General features: G+C 41.5%; 1 protein-coding gene across 3 annotated transcripts in view; it reads left to right on the top strand.

The window, feature by feature from the left end:
- Positions 1–17,233, top strand: part of Map3k13 (mitogen-activated protein kinase kinase kinase 13) — a 172,602-nt gene that overhangs the window by 46,208 nt on the left and 109,161 nt on the right. The window contains exon 3 of one of the 3 annotated variants that reach the window (XM_036204144.1): positions 10,271–10,487. The exons of 1 other annotated variant lie outside the window; for it this stretch is intronic. The gene's annotated coding sequence lies outside the window, so the exon portion shown is untranslated. Of the gene's footprint in view, positions 1–10,270; positions 10,488–12,143; positions 12,366–17,233 lie in introns of those variants that run through there. One more of the 3 variants, XM_036204145.1, reaches the window with a different exon arrangement.

The following is a 17,233-nucleotide window of genomic DNA, read 5'->3' on the forward strand; positions in this document are numbered from 1 at the left end:
TGTGTATGTGGTGATGTGTATGTGTGTATACATGGGGTATGCATGCTAGTGCATGCATGTGGAGGCCGGAGGATGGCTTTGGGTGACCTCCTTACTCCTTTGAGATAGGGCCTCTCACCAAGCCTGAACTAAGCTAGTGGCCAGCAAGCCCTTCCGCCAACCCTGTGTCTCTTTCCACCACAGTGCTAAGGTTAAAGCATCCACACACCATCCCTGGCTCTGTTACGCTGGCCCTGGAGTTGGAATTCGACCCTCACACCATACAGAAGGGCTCCGTATTTCCTGAGCCATCTCTCTAGCCCCCTCTGTTTACCTGTCTTTGTGTTTGTTTATAATAAAAGCTACTTTAAGATGCCAGTCTGTTTTCTAGATGGTACACATTGCAAAGATACACATCTAGAGCTCTGAGTATTAATAGACTAAAAATATGCTAAAGGTGTGGAGTCTTTTTCAGGTCAGTGCCTCCATCATGAGTTTTCTGGGGGGCCATGCTTTGCTGACTTTAATTTCAAGTCTGATATTATCTCACAGCATTCATCATAGTTGTTTCTGGATTGGAGTATTCCCTGTGAAGTTAGGTAGGCTTTGGCTGAAGTCCATTGAGGACAGCAGCAAGCCAAACCACCTCCACAGTGGGCCTGGGACACACCTGCATTGCCAGGGGAGGTGCTGTGAGATAAACCTGAATGGCTGGGGGTCCAGTTGAAGGCTAATGTTCACTTTGCTGTTATAGAGACCAGGAACAAACAGAAACCATGGTGAAAGTGTATAAGAAGTGGCTTCCATGTCTACCTTTTAGGGCTGCCTCAGAATGAGAAAAATGAGCACACTGATATTCAACAAAGCAAAGATGGTTGGTCTGTGATGGCTGTTCCTACTTCCAAACCCAGTGTTTGAGGGTAAAGTGTTCTTTAGCCTTTAAGTTCCATCCTCCCCCAAGTATGTATGTAAAGACATATTAAGAAAACCTACCGGTAGCCCATCCTCATTCTTTTCACTGTATCTCCCTAAAATGGGTGCTGTGGTGGGCTGTGCTGCACAGTGGAGTGCAGGTTGATGCTTCCTCTCCAACAAGGGCATGGCCAGATCGAGACAGTGATGGCCAGCGGTGCTCCACTGTACAGGAGAGCTGGGATGGAGGCTTTGGGGGAATTTTTAAAAGAGTAAAGCACTAAGAATTTTCAGGTCAAGGAAAATAAATGCATTCTTATGAAAATTGAGAATGGAGCCCTCGGGTCTGGCATGTCTCCCCAGGACCAACACCACTTACATCACAGTAGTTTCTGCATCTCCGAATCCTCCAGCCTCCTAGGAGATGAGCTGCTGCCAGCTCCCATCACCGCAGGCTGGCTGTACCTCTCTGCCTGGTAGGGCATGGTGTGCACCTTTGTTTTATTGTTGTTTGCTGGATTTGTTTCAGTAGCATCATAACATTATGCTAATATTTTCTCTTTTGTTAGTTTGTAGATTAAAAAAAAAGATTTATATATTTATTATGTATACAGTGCTCTGTCTACATGTGTCCCCGCAGGCCAGAAGAGGGCACCAGATCTCATTAAGATGGTTGTGAGCCACCATGTGGTTGCTGGGAATTGAACTCAGGACCTCTGGAAGAGCAGTCAGTGCTCTTAACCTCTGAACCATCTCTCCAGCCCTAGTTTGTAGATTTTTAAGACAAAATAATTTTAAAAAATTTCTCCAGCCAGTTTTAGGGTTCCTTCCAGATCCTTGGTGGCCTGAGACATTAATTCTTCAAGTGTCTAGAATAACCATTGCTCATTTACATAATCTAGGAAATAATCACAAATACCTCATAGCAGTATATACAGATGGGATACAAATTAAGATGCAGTCAGTGATGGGTCTCGAGGATTTGGTGGCTCAAAGAAGGAAGACTGTCACGTGACTCTTAGGTAGGTGTTCTGGGCAGACAGCTTTGCTTGGTTGCCTGGAATGCTTCGCAACCCTGGGTTACTGCTGCTGTGTTGGTCTCTGTTGTCTAGGATCGTCTGAACCCCCACAGCAGAGGCTGGGTCATCGTGGGGGTGGTAGGAAGCTCCAGGGACGTGTCAGGCATCACTCTTCCACACCTCTCCCTGTAGATCTTACTCGTGTGGCCGTATCTACAGTGCATAAAGAAACAGTAGCCCCCGTGTGTCACATAAGTTTCACATGTGATAAGGGGGTACCAAAGAGTCTCTAATGGAAGAAATAAGATGATATTGAGGGACAATAGCTACCACTGTGTTTCTGTTACGATTGCCAGCTAGCTTTAATTTCTTTTGTACAATGTTCATATTCTAGTGATATAGTCTGAAACCAGGAGCTATAACTCACTCATCCCTAGGTAGCCAGCAATGCTGTTAAGATATCTTTACATAGACATAATGCCATAGAAACTTGCTGGTGTGGTTTTCAGGGCGTCTACACTGTGCCGAGCCAAGCACTTGCTGTGTTCTCTCTGCCTCTTACTAAGTTACCTGCGATGCTTTAACCCTCAGCCTCCTTGAGACTAGACTGGAACCTCTGAGGTCTTTAGAGCAGAAGCAGTTTTTAGCCCAGCAGTTTCTGTCTGTTGCTGGTAAAGACAGGCTACCCTGTTTTGTCAGGGCGACTGTATGTAACAGGAAACCAAGAGCTTCCCCGTATGGCTTTGTTACTTGGATGTAAGTGTATTGTCTGAACATAGAATACGATTCTATTAAGGAGTGAATATTAAAATTAATTTTGAGATTTTCACACGCTGTCTTCTTTGCCCCCTTATTGTTGTCAACTATGGGGAGAGGACAATGGTCGTAATTGTGACTCTCTACAGTTACAGCCTGTTTGTGGAGGGTTGTGTAAAGCTCATTTTACAAACAGTCCATACTTCCTTGATTCAGCATTTGTATCTTATAATAGTTAAGATTTCTAATTCTTTCTTTGGAGTATTTGTATGCTGTGATCTCACCTGAGTGATGCTTTTTATTTTATGAGTCAGAGTCTCATGGAGCCTGAGCTAGCCTCAACCTTACTATGTAGTCAAGGGTTACCCCGAGCTTCTGAGCCTCCTGTCTCTGCCTCCCAAGGACTGGGATTAGAGATGTGCAGCACCACACCTCATGCATTGTGATCTTATACTGCAATGGGAAATACTACATATGAGCCTTACCGATGTTAGACCTGGCGTGGGCTGCATTGGCAGAGATGTCCCCTCTGTCTCCTGTCAGTTTTCTCCAAATCCTTCCTCTGTACGGACCAGTTCCACTCTACATATTGAAACTGGCTATAACCACCCAGCTCAGCACAATCATTCTATTAGAAGAAAGAAAGACTTGATCCAGGCCCTTGCTCAGAGGGTAGCAGGGTGATCTGGGAGTGGTGGAGCAAACTGCAGCATAAGGACAGGGTGTGTTTGTGTAAGGACAAGCCTTCACTCCTTTACAAACATCACCTGCCAAACAAGCAGATCACAGGACAGACTGTAGTCTTCAGGAGGAGCAGACTGCAGCCTGCCTTCAGCCTCACCTCCTGTTCCCAGAGTTCTTTGCTGAGGCTCAATACAAGCATGCTTTCTCTTTGCATGCTTTCTCTTTGCATGCTTTCCCTTTCCTTTCCTTTCCTTTCCTTTCCTTTTCCTTTTCCTTTCCTTCCCTTCCCTTCCCCTTCCTTTCTTCTTTCCTTCCCTTTTCTCTTTCTTTCTTCCTTCCTCCCTTCCTTCCTTCTTCCTTTCTTTCGTGTGTGTGTGTGTGTGTGTGTGTGTGTGTGTGTGTGTGTGTGTGTTGTTTTGGTGCCTTTCCTGGAACTCACTTGGTAGCCCAGGCTGGCCTCAAACTCACAGAGATCCGCCTGGCTCTGCCTCCCGAGTGCTGGGATTAAAGGCGTGCACCACCACCGCCTGGTGCACCTTTGTTTTTCATACATTTTCCTCCATGGACTGATGTTTTCCCTAAGGCACATGGGTCCATTTGTCTAAGGACCTGCTCTAACCTCCCTGTGTCAACAGAGGACAGTAGAGAACACCACTCTAGGCTAACCTGGTCTCAGACTGGTCCTTCTCAGTCCCCAGGTGACTGGAGACTAAGCTTGGGGGACCTTCTCAGCTGTAAGAGGAGCAGTTGCCAGGACACTGGGTATGTTGAGAATGAGTGTTTTGTTCTGTCTAGTGTAGGGAAGACTTCTCTTGTCCCAAATTTCAGTTAATTTCTTTCTAATATGTTCCAACGTCAAGTAAAATATTTCTGGCCCCACTATCTTAGCATTTATACTATATGTGAAGTTACTTGTCTCATCAAAGCTCCTTGATGCCAGAAACTTGCCTTTTCATCATCGGAGTTCCACTTTGTAAAACTCACCTTTAAGGGCTGGCGTGTAGCTAGCTTGGTGGTGCAGGGCTTACCCAGCACGAACAGGCACAGGGTAGGGACAGCGCTTGAATCCAGCATCACAAAAATGAAGAAGTTCACCTTTAACTGTTCCTTCCCAGATGATGGGACAGAGGCCTCTGTGGGAAGAAGGGAAAAGGTAATGAATAGGATTTTGAAAGTCTAGTTTTCACTATACTACAGGACTTGGACACAGCTAGATAGAGTAGATGAACCAGTCACCTCAGGGCCTTACTTTTCTTACCTATAAAATGGAACTATTATCAACATATCTATGTACTTTGTGAACTATAAAGTACATTATGAAGAATGTCTAGGACCATATTTGTTCCCAATTATTTTTTTGTCGAATTTAGAAACCTGAAACTCTATAAGATCACATGGTAACAAAGATGCTTTGACACAAAAGGTATGACATGTAAAATGAACACAAAGAATAACAAGAGGTCTGGGGATGTGGCTCAGTGGCAAAGCCTAGAATGTTCCATCCCCAGCACTGCAAGATAAATGAATGAATAAATGAATACATGAAATAGACATGTGTTAAGGGCATATATTGTTGAATTTTGATTTGTAAAGCTTTTTATACCATGACCCAGAGTAAGAAATATAACTTCTATGGCACCCTGGTGCACACACACAAGACGAGTTTCTTTGGATAGTATACCCAGCTTATCCTGGGAAATGCACAGCTTTCTATGGCATTCTCATGCATCTCATTTGAAAGGTGAGCCTTTACCCACTAAGATAACTTCATAGTCTCTACTGGAATATAATTGCAGTTTTTAGAAAATATTTTTTGGAACAGTCTCATATAGCCTTGGCTGTTCAACTCTGTAGCCAGGGATGACCATGAACTTCTGATCCTCTTACTTCCCCTCTCCCAACAAGCAAGTGTCCACACCATGCTGGGGCTTGAACCCAGGGCTTGTGCTTGCTAACCGAACTACAGCCTCAGCCTGAAAGTTTTCATAATTCCCTTTATATAGCACACAATTCAAGACGTATCTTCTGTCATTGCTTTTTAATCTATCAAATATTATTCCTTAAAGTGGAAAAAACATATTATAAATAAATTCAAACATTTGAGGCTGTGAGTATAACACATAGGCCAGTGTGGTCTGGAGGACCCCTCAGTTGAGATCCTCACAGTTGACCAGGATGTGACAAGGTGACAGCTGAAGCTAACAAGGAGCAGGGCTTTTAGCACAGTGCTTGGAATATAGGTAAAACTAGATCATTATAGGTCTCTTATCGTTGTGCTCCATAGTAATCCTTGCCACCAAAGGAAGAGTTAGTGACACAGATAATAACTTGGTAAGTGGTAAGAACATCTTTTGCTCATGACACAATTTTTTTTTTTTTTGGCAGAGTCTCTGCTCTCTAATATTTTTCTTGGGCTAAAATTCTTTCAGTGTATGTAGACTAATCATAGAAGAAAGAAGCCATTAAAATGGATATTCAGACAAAGCATTGAGAACCAGCTTTAAAATCAATGTCAGGAAAAGGATTATAGGAAAAACAGGATTTATAATCTATTTGAATAGACAGAGATTTAAAGGTATAATCTGTTGGTCTCACAAGAAGAGCAAACAGTGAGAAATGCATGCAGTGTAGAGCATATGCATTACATTACAGGTATGTGTATGTTCATATGTGTCCATGTGTGGTGAGGCTGGAGGCTAATGTCACAATATCCAAGGGAACACTTGCAGCCATAGCAAGGTGAGAGGCTGAGGCAACTGGTCCACAGACTTTGAGGTTGGTCTGGGCAGTAGAGAAAGACTGAGTTTGAAAGAAAGGAAGGAAGGAAGGAAGGAGGAAGGAAGGAAGGAAGAAAGAAAGAGAGAGAGCAAAGAGAGAGAGAGAGAGAGAGAGAGAGAGAGAGAGAGAGAGAGAGAGAGAGAGAGAAAAGAAAATTAAGCAAGGATAGGGCCCTCTCTTGAGTGGAGAATTCTGACCATTGAATTTGTCAAATACAAAAATAAAATGTAAAAAATAAAAAATGTCCAAGTTAGAAGACAGATCTAGAAGGTTAAGCTACACAAGTATAGAGGTCACTAGTGTTAAAGAGACTGCCACGGGGGTCTGGTTTTGATTGGCCTTGTGTAGCGAGAGTGGGTAGGTACAGTGTTAGTAAACATTGTGTCGAGTCTCTTTTGGCTGCAGGTGACAGAAACCCATGTCAGATTGGTTTAAGCTTTTTAAAAAATGAAGTGGAGAGGGAGAGGCTGGTTGGCTTGTGGAGTCAGGAGGTACAGCAAAGACATGCTTTAGACGTGTCTGTTAGATGTTCTGTCTCCATTGTTGGGAATCTGTCTGTATTTGCATTTGGTATGCTCATCCCTGCCCTTTTTATGGACAATGACTACAGGTCTCTGCTCATGCTGTCCTTACAGCTAGTATTCTAATTTAAAAAAAAAAATGTTGTTTTACTTCCCAATAGTTTCAGCAAACATCCAGGGGCTGAGTCTGATCATTTTCATTGACTGGCTTATGCCATGTGTCTGTTCTTTTTCACCCAGGACATGAGGTGGCCCGACTGTGCCACTGATCACTCTTTGAACCCTTAGTGGGGTCCATGTGAATCACAGAGGTATAAAGTGGGAGGAGAGACAGTTCCCTCAAGGTGGGGCTGGTAGAGGGGCAAACCTCCAGCTTCATCTGTCTCTACTTGGAGAGTAGTGTGGGAATGTACCTTGTACCTAGATTTCCCTGGTCTTGAACTTACAACCCTCCTGCTTCTACTTCCCAAAGGCTGAGATTAGAGGTGTGTGCCAACACACCCAGTTCCAGTTTTTGTACCAGTTTTCAGGAAGCATGTTTTAGCTTCTCTGGCGATAACCCTGTCTTCACGCTTGCCACCACCCTAGAAAATGGTCTGAGCTGGATGATACAAGGCACACAATTGTTGCACAAATCCTAAATGGTCTTATAATAAAACCCTGGAGCCAGATATTGGGGTAAATGCTGAAGTATCAGAGAGGCAAAGGAACAAGCCACAGCCACTTGTCACCTCGCCAACTCCACAAATCCTCTGACTGAACACTCCTGAGTCCTCAGCTATAAAAGCTCTAGTTCCTGTCTCCTCAGGCCTTATATGCCTTTCTCTGCGCAGACATTTCACTTCCTTCCTAGTGCTGGGATTAATGGCACGAGTGCTTACCAAATACTGGGATTAAAAGGTGTGAGATCTCAAGTGCTGGGATTAAAGGCATGTGACTCCCAAGTACTGGGATTAAAGGTGTGTGCCACCACTACCTGGCTCTGTTTCTCTCCTAGACTGAATCAATCCTGTGTAGTCCATGGTGGCTTTGAACTCACAGAGGGATCTCTGCCTCCTGAATGCTAGGATTAAAGGTGTGTGCCACCACTGCTTGGCCTCTATGTTTAATCTAGTGACTGGCTCTGTCCTCTGATCCTCAGGCAAGCTTTATTTGATGCACAATATATCAGCACACACAGTAACAGTTTTATTTTGTTCTTTTAGTGTGTAAAATGTTTCCATACATTCCAGACATTATTTCTAGACCTCTAAAAGCTTGGTTATGCCACCTCACCATAATTTATATTAGGATGATGTATTTTGAGGTCACTAAATATTTGATCAATTGAGATACCATTTGCTCCAGTACATTTGCAGTATCAGTCAGAAGAATTCTTACATCCTTCACTAATAAGCATCCCTTTGGCAGGGAGGATACATTAAAACTTCATTATGCTGTTACAATTTGTCTATATAGCATATAGAATTACAAACAAATTGCTCTTCTACACCTGATATGATGTTTTATTATCCTTTGAAAAAATATTGCAGAGTTCAGATCCAGTTAACTAAAGATACTCTTTTAAGTTTGCCACAACTATGCATGTCTTTAAGGGTTCTTTTTTTATCATAAAGATGATTATAGAATTTACCTACATTAGATTTTTATCTTTTTAATGCCCACACATATGTGTTTAATTTTAAACTTTTATTCATAGTGATTTGAAGTGCTTATCATGACTTATATACATATTGAGGTTAGGAGGGAAGTCAAACTCAAAACAAGGACAAACGAATGAAGTGTTAATTACAAAAGCATATGCATTAGACATAAACAGACTGGCCGAAGTGACAGGGACAGAGGATTCATTGGATTATACTGCAGTCACCTGCAATGTGGGCGTCTAAGTCTCTAAGAATAGAGAACTTCTCCCTGGCCTGAAGCTGTAGTACAAATCCCTTCCTTGCTTGAGTTCTTTTTCTGGGAGACACCATGCAAGATGATGGACAATGCAGAAGCAATTTGGTCTTCCTTATAATTTTTTAATGAAAATGAGACCATAGAACTGAGCGGCAGTGATCTTGCCAAGCTGTCCAGGCTGGTGACCACTGGAGCATGTGTGGCTTTGGGGCACTCTCCCTTAACAGAAGGATAGTTAGTGATTCTCAGAAGAGTATTTTTCCTTAGCTATTTTTAAAATCACTTTCTCCATTTAATGGGAAGTAAGCAAACATAATTGAATGGCTTGCCAAGGTCTTTGAATGCTAAATTCCCATGTTTATTAGTGGTGTATGTGCTCTGGAAAGGGAACAGATAGGTTAGGGTTAGCACTCAGACATGAGAGGGGAGTGTTTCCATACTAGTTAATATGCTTTTGTACACACTATATCTTAATGTGGAAATTGTAGCTGCTTTAAAAAAGAGTTCTTTATTAGCCAGCCTGCCTACCTAAAGCACTGTCTCCCTGGTTCAGAACCTCAGACGACATCTACCAGACTCCTAAAGAAAATCTACTTGGTTGACTTCTTCTTTGGAAAACAAAATGTTACTGATCAATTATACACATATAATTTCCCGACTGTGTCTGTCCAAGTTTTATTGTGATAAAAATGGAGATAGTCTATTATTTCCATAATTTTGGTTCTTGTACCCAAGTAGCTGTTGAAATTTCTCTTCTAAAGGGGTGAGGGAGTCCAGGGTGTTTGAATAATAGCAAACCAACTACTGATCCAGCTTCCTACCTTCCATATGCTGATGACTGTGTTGAGTCCTGTGCGCTGCTTTATCTACCATTCACACAAGGCACAGTATAGCCTCTATAGACCTGTTTACAAAGGAGAAACAGGAGCCAGGCAGCCTGGGCTCCAGTGATTGACTGGCAGCACCCAGGGTGGTCCTCAGAGCTTTGCCACATTCGACCACTGCACATGGTACCTGTGGTGGAAATCCAAGTCTGCATGCATCAAGTCTGCATGCATCAAGTCTGCATGCATCGGTGCTTGAGCTGACTCTGTTCTTCCTTTTTTTCTAGTATGTTTGATCAAAAGTATCCACGGAGTCTGGGTCCTTAAGACCTGCTGTAGTTTCTAGCATTTCTACAAACCATTTTCCTCTTTTAAAAAACACATTTTTCACAAAGAACAAAAACTAAAACAGCTCATATTTTTATAGCAAGAAAAAAAATGTACCTTGATTCCTATATTTAGATTTTTATCTGCTAGTGAGTTTTGAAATGTTCTTCGGTAAGAAGACCAGAATCATCTTCCAGTCATTACTGAACCTGAAGGGGTTCATTTGGTTTTTGAAAGAGCCCGCTCATCTTCTAATGCCTGTATAGCTCCCCACACTTGTCCACATTGCTGACATTAAAAATGACTCGTGATGACAGAATTCAGCTCAGTGTTTGTAGAGGTGACTATACTGGAGATTAGCCGTTAGCCACATGTGACTATTTTTTAAATTTAACTAAAATTTAAGAATTTGGTTCCTCAAGCACACCAGGCACATTTCACATGATTAGCCACTTGTGGAGACCATGTGTGTGCATTCATGTCCCCGCAGCAGGGTCTCTTGGGCGGTGCCCCTTAGGGTGTGCACCTTTGCATGCTTATCTTCCTCTCTCCTCTTCCCCATCTGCAGTGATCTCTTCTGAGAATGACGCCTCCATCATCTACAGTTTGGATAGGCACCTTCCCTGTGACCTCCCATGATATTTGACCTGGAGGACCCTGGTAGCTCTGTTGATGGTTTGGTGGTACAGGGAAGCATGCTGACCCAGACAGAATTCACCAGGCTAAAGTGATGAGTCCACAGCCATCTAGTTTTACTTCACCAGATGATGTGTCAAGAAGCACAGGTAGGCTCTGTTTTGTTGAACTGGTGCAGAGACGATCCCTACCACTGGCGGACTTGTTAGAACTGCTGCTGCTAATTGGCCCTGACTATAACTGTGGCAGCTTCTAGAGTAGAGTCAGCTGGCTTTTAAAATGGCTTTATTCAGATATGGTTTCCATGCAGACCCCTGTACACTTCTAGTACAGATAGCTTGATATGCTAGTTACTGATCTCATTGACACCATCCACAATAAGCCCATGTGGACTGTTGATTCCTTCTGTTAGCCTGTATGATTTAAAGAGAAAAATGGTTTGTTTGTTTGTTTTTATAAGTCTTGGAGTTTTTATAAGTCTGGAAGTTCAATTGTATTCTTGTTGATTTTGATTGTTATTAAAAGAAATAAGTATGCATATTCTTCTTCCCATGTAATGATTCTCAAATAAGTTTGGTATATGGATATTTGGCATAGTCCTTGTGGTACACTCAGGGCCTGCTAACAACATTTCTGTACTGTAATTGCTGTGAGCACTCCTAACCTACATGGATAGATAAGCTTCTTTGGTTCATCTTTTCCACAGTGATATTGTACAGACTTTTTTTTTTTTTTAAATAGAGATCTGTTGACCATCTTTGCCACTGATATTGTATAAAACAATAGTGGCAAGTCTCCCTGTAACAAACACTTCCCTTCTCTGTGTTGTACATGGCATCTTGTTGAGCACTAGAATGAATCTCTGTTGTGAAGGCTCCCAGCCACTAGACAGCTCACAACTGAGGCCGTCTAGTAAGCACTTCTGTTGTGGGTTCAAGGATTTGGGACCATTTTCCCAATATCAAAAGTGATGGTCAGTATTTGGAAAGTATTGGTAATTGTAAGTCAGAGTGTTAGGGAGAAGGGAGAGTCTGTTGCATTAGGTCTCCACTCTGGTATAATGTTAACAAAGTGCAGAGTGTAGAAATGTCCCAAGCCCATTTGGTGAGCAAACACGGCTGTTTTTGCTGCTAAAATTCTACACTGGAGTCAGATTTGCTCCAAAATTTATTAAGAGCCTTTTAGAATCTTGTCTTAATTGAATGCCAGACATTAAATAAAATTAATGGAGGGAATGCTGTACTTTATTTAAATCTAACAGTAAATTACCCTTCTCCTCCCACTTCTGATACGTTGTCATAAAAAGCAATTCAGTTTATGTAATGCCATCTTAGACAGCTGCATGCACACCTATCCTATTATTTTGGCGTCCCAAATTGTGTTGTGGGATGTATACATGGTGACCTGTCACCAGTCTTAGGAACTAATTCTCTGATTTCTTTTTATCACATTAGGCATGTTACTAAACATCAAGAAAAGCCCTAGTGAGTAAAAACTCTAGTGATTTTACTTGGGGCATTGAGCCTTCCAAAATTCCATTTGACTCCTTTATTTAATAGCAAGAACAATGTTTTTATGATAAGCACGGCGCCCCGCCCCCCCCCCCCCCCCCCCCTCCGCTGCAGCTCTGCTGGTTTGGTTTAAGGCCGTGACAGATGTCTGATTGGCGGGCTCTGTTTATTCTGTGACCAGATTCTTTCTAAAAGAGGGCCGGCCATACCTGCCTGAAGCCTATTGGCTGTGTATACTCTGGGCCCTCCCTCTCCCCCCCCCCCCCCCCCCCCACGTTTTCCTTCACAGCACACACCGCCACTAAGTCTGTGCGGAATCCTAAACCAGCCCAATTTACATCCATTCATGAATGTGTGACGTCAGCAAGCCTTGAGCTCCTTTGCGGTGGGCCGGAGGATTGTGTGGGTAGAATCTCCCTCCCCTTATTTTTCCAATTCTGCAAGGCTCTTTAGATTAACCTTCCATCTTTTTAAAGCAAGAAAATGGAACGGCATGTGTAGGAATTCTTCATTGTTGTGAGTATTACACTCTTTTCCTGTTTCGTCAGCATGTATTTCACAAGGACAGATGGAGAATTTATTTGTGCTTTCAGCTTATTAGAAAACTGATATTATTGAGGGAGACACAAGGTGGGAGAGACAGAAAAAGGCCGAAGGAAACCTGAAACCCCCCAACGCCGGCTCGGCTCAGGGACTGACAGCTGGTTTTTTCTTTGCTTGCTTGTCTGCCGGCTGGACGTGGACATTTTTTGATTACAGTTCTGCACGTTACCTTTGGATGCTTGCTTGGTTTGTCTTAAAGGGAGATTCAGTTCCCTTTGAGAGGATGTGGTTGTGTTGGGGGAGCCTCGGAGAGTACCAGGAAGCAGCTTCAGAAAGGGGCCAGCAAGATAGAGCAGGCTCTCGCTTGCCCAGCACTTGTCTCCTGCACTGTCCTTCTTACCGCGTCTCACCCTTCAACCTTGCCTTTGTTCATAATCGTGTAACAGTTAATTTTTGTGCTTGCAAAATGGGAAGATAAATACTTCTTAAACCATTTTCAAAAGCCTTTATGATGAGAGCGGTTGGGATATATTCGTACATATTTGTTGCTCTTTTTAAAAACATATCATTTTAATACCTAAAAATCTGCACTGAAGGCTGAACCAGAATTATCCTTAAATTGTAAGAATAATTACTTTTTAAAGATTGCTAATGAAATTATTTCTTCCTGTGTTCCAAAATTGTATTGTATAGAAATGCAACTGAGTATTTTTCTAAGATGAACTTCCAATTGGAAAGTTTACTCTGCTATGTTTTGGAAATTGGGGAAAGTTCTGATGTCTTCCATATATAAAGTTGGTTTGATAATTTATAGTTTTAACAAGAAGTATCTGTAGTTGTTTTCCAGCGCTCAGGTTTATTTTGAGGAAAGGTATGACACTGTGTCATGATCTGCCCCAGGTAGTCCCTCAGCCTGTATAATCTAGTTGCATTTCCCAACTTTGAACAACTGATGTAGTATTCTGAAACATGCCTTTGGTTTTTCTTTCTGGAGAGAGAGAGAGAGAGAGAGAGAGAGAGAGAGAGAGAGAGAGAGAGAGAGAGAGAAGAATGTGCCCATTATTTCTTGTCACTCAGCCATGTCTTACTTTTCGTGACCAATGCTTAGAGTTTTTCCTCTAGCGCAAAGGTTCTAAATGGTAGGGTTCATGTTAGCGTTTAGATCATTCTTTCTTTGGGGGCAAGGGTTATTTTTAATCTTCCAAGAGAATGTGCGTTTCATTTTAAAATTATCATACCCAAAGCTGAAATACTTTATTTTCTTTCTCAGTTAATATTGAATATCCTCACTTTGTTCTGTCTCTGTATTTTTAATGTCCTGGAGTTGCAGAAGGGAACCCTCTGCCTATTGCTCAGACAATTGTTGTTTTATGTTTTGCTGTTTTTATTTACTGAGTTGAGCACATTCTGTATAAGATAAAATTCCCTATATTTTAAAGTATCTCAATCTATTGCAGCATTTTTCTTTTCTGTATCCTCTCAAGACTATGTTGAGAACATTACCAAAGATATATTAAATTATTGAAGTCTACTAGAAGACCAAATTCTTAACCTTTAAAAAATTGTTTATGTATTCAAAGCCATTTTGAGAAATGTTCATTAGATTCTGCCTTTATGTATATTTTATCAAATCAGAGCTTTATTCCATGAAAGAATTTAGCTTGCACGTGGATTTATTGAAGTAAAATTGTCCCTCTAAGGCACAGAGTAGATCTGGAACCCCACCACCCCCACTCCTAATGGCTGTATTCTGGATTATGTTTATTTTTATGTATAGCGTACTTGTGGGCTAAAACAATAACTCTTAATTGTTTAATATCAAACAATAAAATACTGTGTATCAGTGATTATCAATGGATCCCTTTTTGTCTAAAAGTTGAAACTACTCCAGGAGTAGGAATTAATTTATTTAGTAGACAAAGTCGGTCAAAGCAGAGCTGTGTCCTGGGGAACTGGCATCGGTGTGGTTCCTAAGGCCAGAGGCCACATCCACGGGCATGCCACACAACTGTACTTGGATGGTAGAGCCGAGAGTTTGGTTTGCACTGTCTACTCCCTTCCTCTGTGTGCTACAGCTGACTAGTCACATGAGGAGCTCACGTGAGCCAAGATAGGCAAGGTGATCAAACTTGCCAGGTGGCGTAGCCTGATACTTGTATTTTTTTTTTTTGGGGGGGGGGTTAAAATTAAAGAGCATTGCCTAGGAACACTCCACTGGTTGAAGAAAAAAAAAAAGTCATTCCAAGGCTATCACAATCCAGCTATGTCAGTCATGATTCTGGAAAAAGAAATGGAGGAGCCAGAGGTTTAGAAGATGCAATTTTTATTCCCAAGAAATCTAGAAGGTAAATTAGTGGACATGGACTTTGACATAAAGTTCACAGCACACTTTTCCCCTTCCCTCCCCTTTTCTTTTCCATCCATCCTCCTTCCTCTTTCACTATCGGGTGGTCCTTAGTATATTCACCAGGACCATAGTCAGTTTTAGAATATTTTCATTATCAAAAAAGAAAGAAAGAAAAACTACACACTCATTAGCAGTCACTTCTCATTTCTCTTCATCCCTCAGCACTAGGCAACCACTAATCAATCTCCCTTTTTATATTTATTTGCTTATTCTGGACATTTCTTGTGGATGAAATCATATCATGTATGATCATTTGTAATGAACTCTACTCACTTTTTCAAAGTTCATCCATGATTTACATGCATCAGCGCTTCAGCTCTTTATATTGCCAGATAATATTTAAGTGTGCTTAGTGTATCACCTTCTCCACTTGTTTATGGACACCGGCTATTTCTGTTTTTACCAGTAGGAATCTTACTGCTCCTTATATTTAGGCACAAGTTTTGGCTTATCCTTTAATTTTTCTTGGGGTGAAAATGGTGGGTCGTATGTTAACTGTGTACTGAACAGTTGAGGAGACCCTGAACTGTTTTCTATGTTGGCCGCACCATTACGCATTCCCACCAGCAACACACAGTTCAAGCCTCCCCACACCCTGGGAAGCGGCAGCTGTTACCTGTCATGTCATGAGCATCACCTTAGTGGGTGTGAAGTTGCATCTCGTTTCGTCTTTGCTGATGGCTCCCTAATGGCCAATGACGTTGACCTTCTTTTGATGTGTTTACTGGCCATGTGCATACCTTCTCTAGAGAAATGTCTGTTCAGACTCTTTGCATGTATTAAAAATTAGTCATTTACATTTTTATTATTGATGAAAAGTCCTTTCTATACTCTGGATACAAGCTGTGTTGAGCTCATTGATTTGTAAATATTTTCTCACAGGCTACAGACTGTCTTTTTCTTAGTAATGAGTAATAAAAACTAAGTTTTCAGGAAGTTCAGTTTTTTTTTTTCCTTTTTAAAATCCTTTTGATGTTATGTCAAAGGCAGTGTTCTTTAACAAGGTCGTTAAGGTCCATTCCTATGTTTTCATCTAGACATTTGCTATTTTTAGCTCAAAGCTTAGTTAATTTTCCAATGTAATATAAGGAAAGGCTTGAACATCACCTTTGGATATGGATGTCCACTTGTCCCAGCACTGTCTGTTTAAAAGGATACTCTTCACCCATGATAACTTGTTTTGGCATTATATCAGGGAACTTTCAAAACAAAATACTGGGGCTTGTGAAGGCCTATACTGTAATCCTACTTGAGAGGTGGAGGCAGAAAGACTAGGTGTTCAAGGCCATCCTTAACCACATATCAGCCTTGGATGCATGAGACCCTGTGTCACAAAACAACAACAAGAAGTCCTGGTCTAACACTTCCGTTCCTAGAGATTCACATTTAATTGGCCTAGTCATAGTCAGTTGGTTTAGTCATCTGTACTTTAGAAAGCTCCTCTACTGATTGTAATATGTGGACAGGGATGAGAACTATCAGTGTGGATAATTTTAGGGTTAGTCTTAGGAAAGAAGAGAGGCCTATTTCTGAATAAGGATAGAGGATGAGTGAAAACAGAATTCTGAAATGGAAAGGAGGAAAGAAAGCAGTTAAGTCTGTTCATACTAGGAAGCATGGACTTTCTTACCAATTCATGAAGTGGAAGTATTGTCACAGGGTAGTGTTCGAGTTTATTCAGCACTTTGTACGTGCTCATAAACCTCTTCAGAGCTTTTATGTATATTATTTTATTTAAATATAATCCTTATAATACAAAGTAAATACTATTCTCATTTTGCATCTGAGACAAAAGGCTGCTGACTCAATCAAAGATACCAGAGAATATATGTAGTGCTCAATTTTCAGATCCAGTTCTCATTCTTAATCTTCCTTTTGTGTGCTGTGGATTTTGAGCATTGGGTAGTACCGTGAATTTTTGTTGATCTAATCTAGCACGAGTTACAGAGCTTTTGTAAGCAATCTCTGGGCTGGACAAAGAGTAAAATATGTTGAATTGTAGGAATATGGGGTTGGGGGTTGGCACAGCAGGTGCAGGGGAAGATAAGAGGGTGGGGTTGAAGAGGATTATCATGTCATAGATAATCATGGAGCCCAGACTGCTGGTACTTTGCCGAGATACAGCTAGCAAGAAAAACTCTAAGAAGATCAAGGACTAATATGCGGGACTTGAGAGGTGATTGAAGGGGTGGGAGACATCATGATAGGAGGGGCCAAGTCTTGTTGGCAGGTAGAGGGGTGTTGTCACTCATTTCTATTTATTTAATCAACAAGTATTTACCGAGGATCTAGTGTGTATTTTAGGTGCTAATATGTGGCAGAGAACAAAGGAATTTACTTGATTTTGATGGAAGGAGACAAGCAGTAAATAAATAACCTATTTAGTGGTAGATGTTTTAAAGGAGAAAACTAAACATGGGAGGTGACTGGAGAG

This window comes from Onychomys torridus, chromosome 12 (assembly GCF_903995425.1).
Source record: "Onychomys torridus chromosome 12, mOncTor1.1, whole genome shotgun sequence".
Classification (NCBI taxonomy): domain Eukaryota; kingdom Metazoa; phylum Chordata; class Mammalia; order Rodentia; family Cricetidae; genus Onychomys; species Onychomys torridus.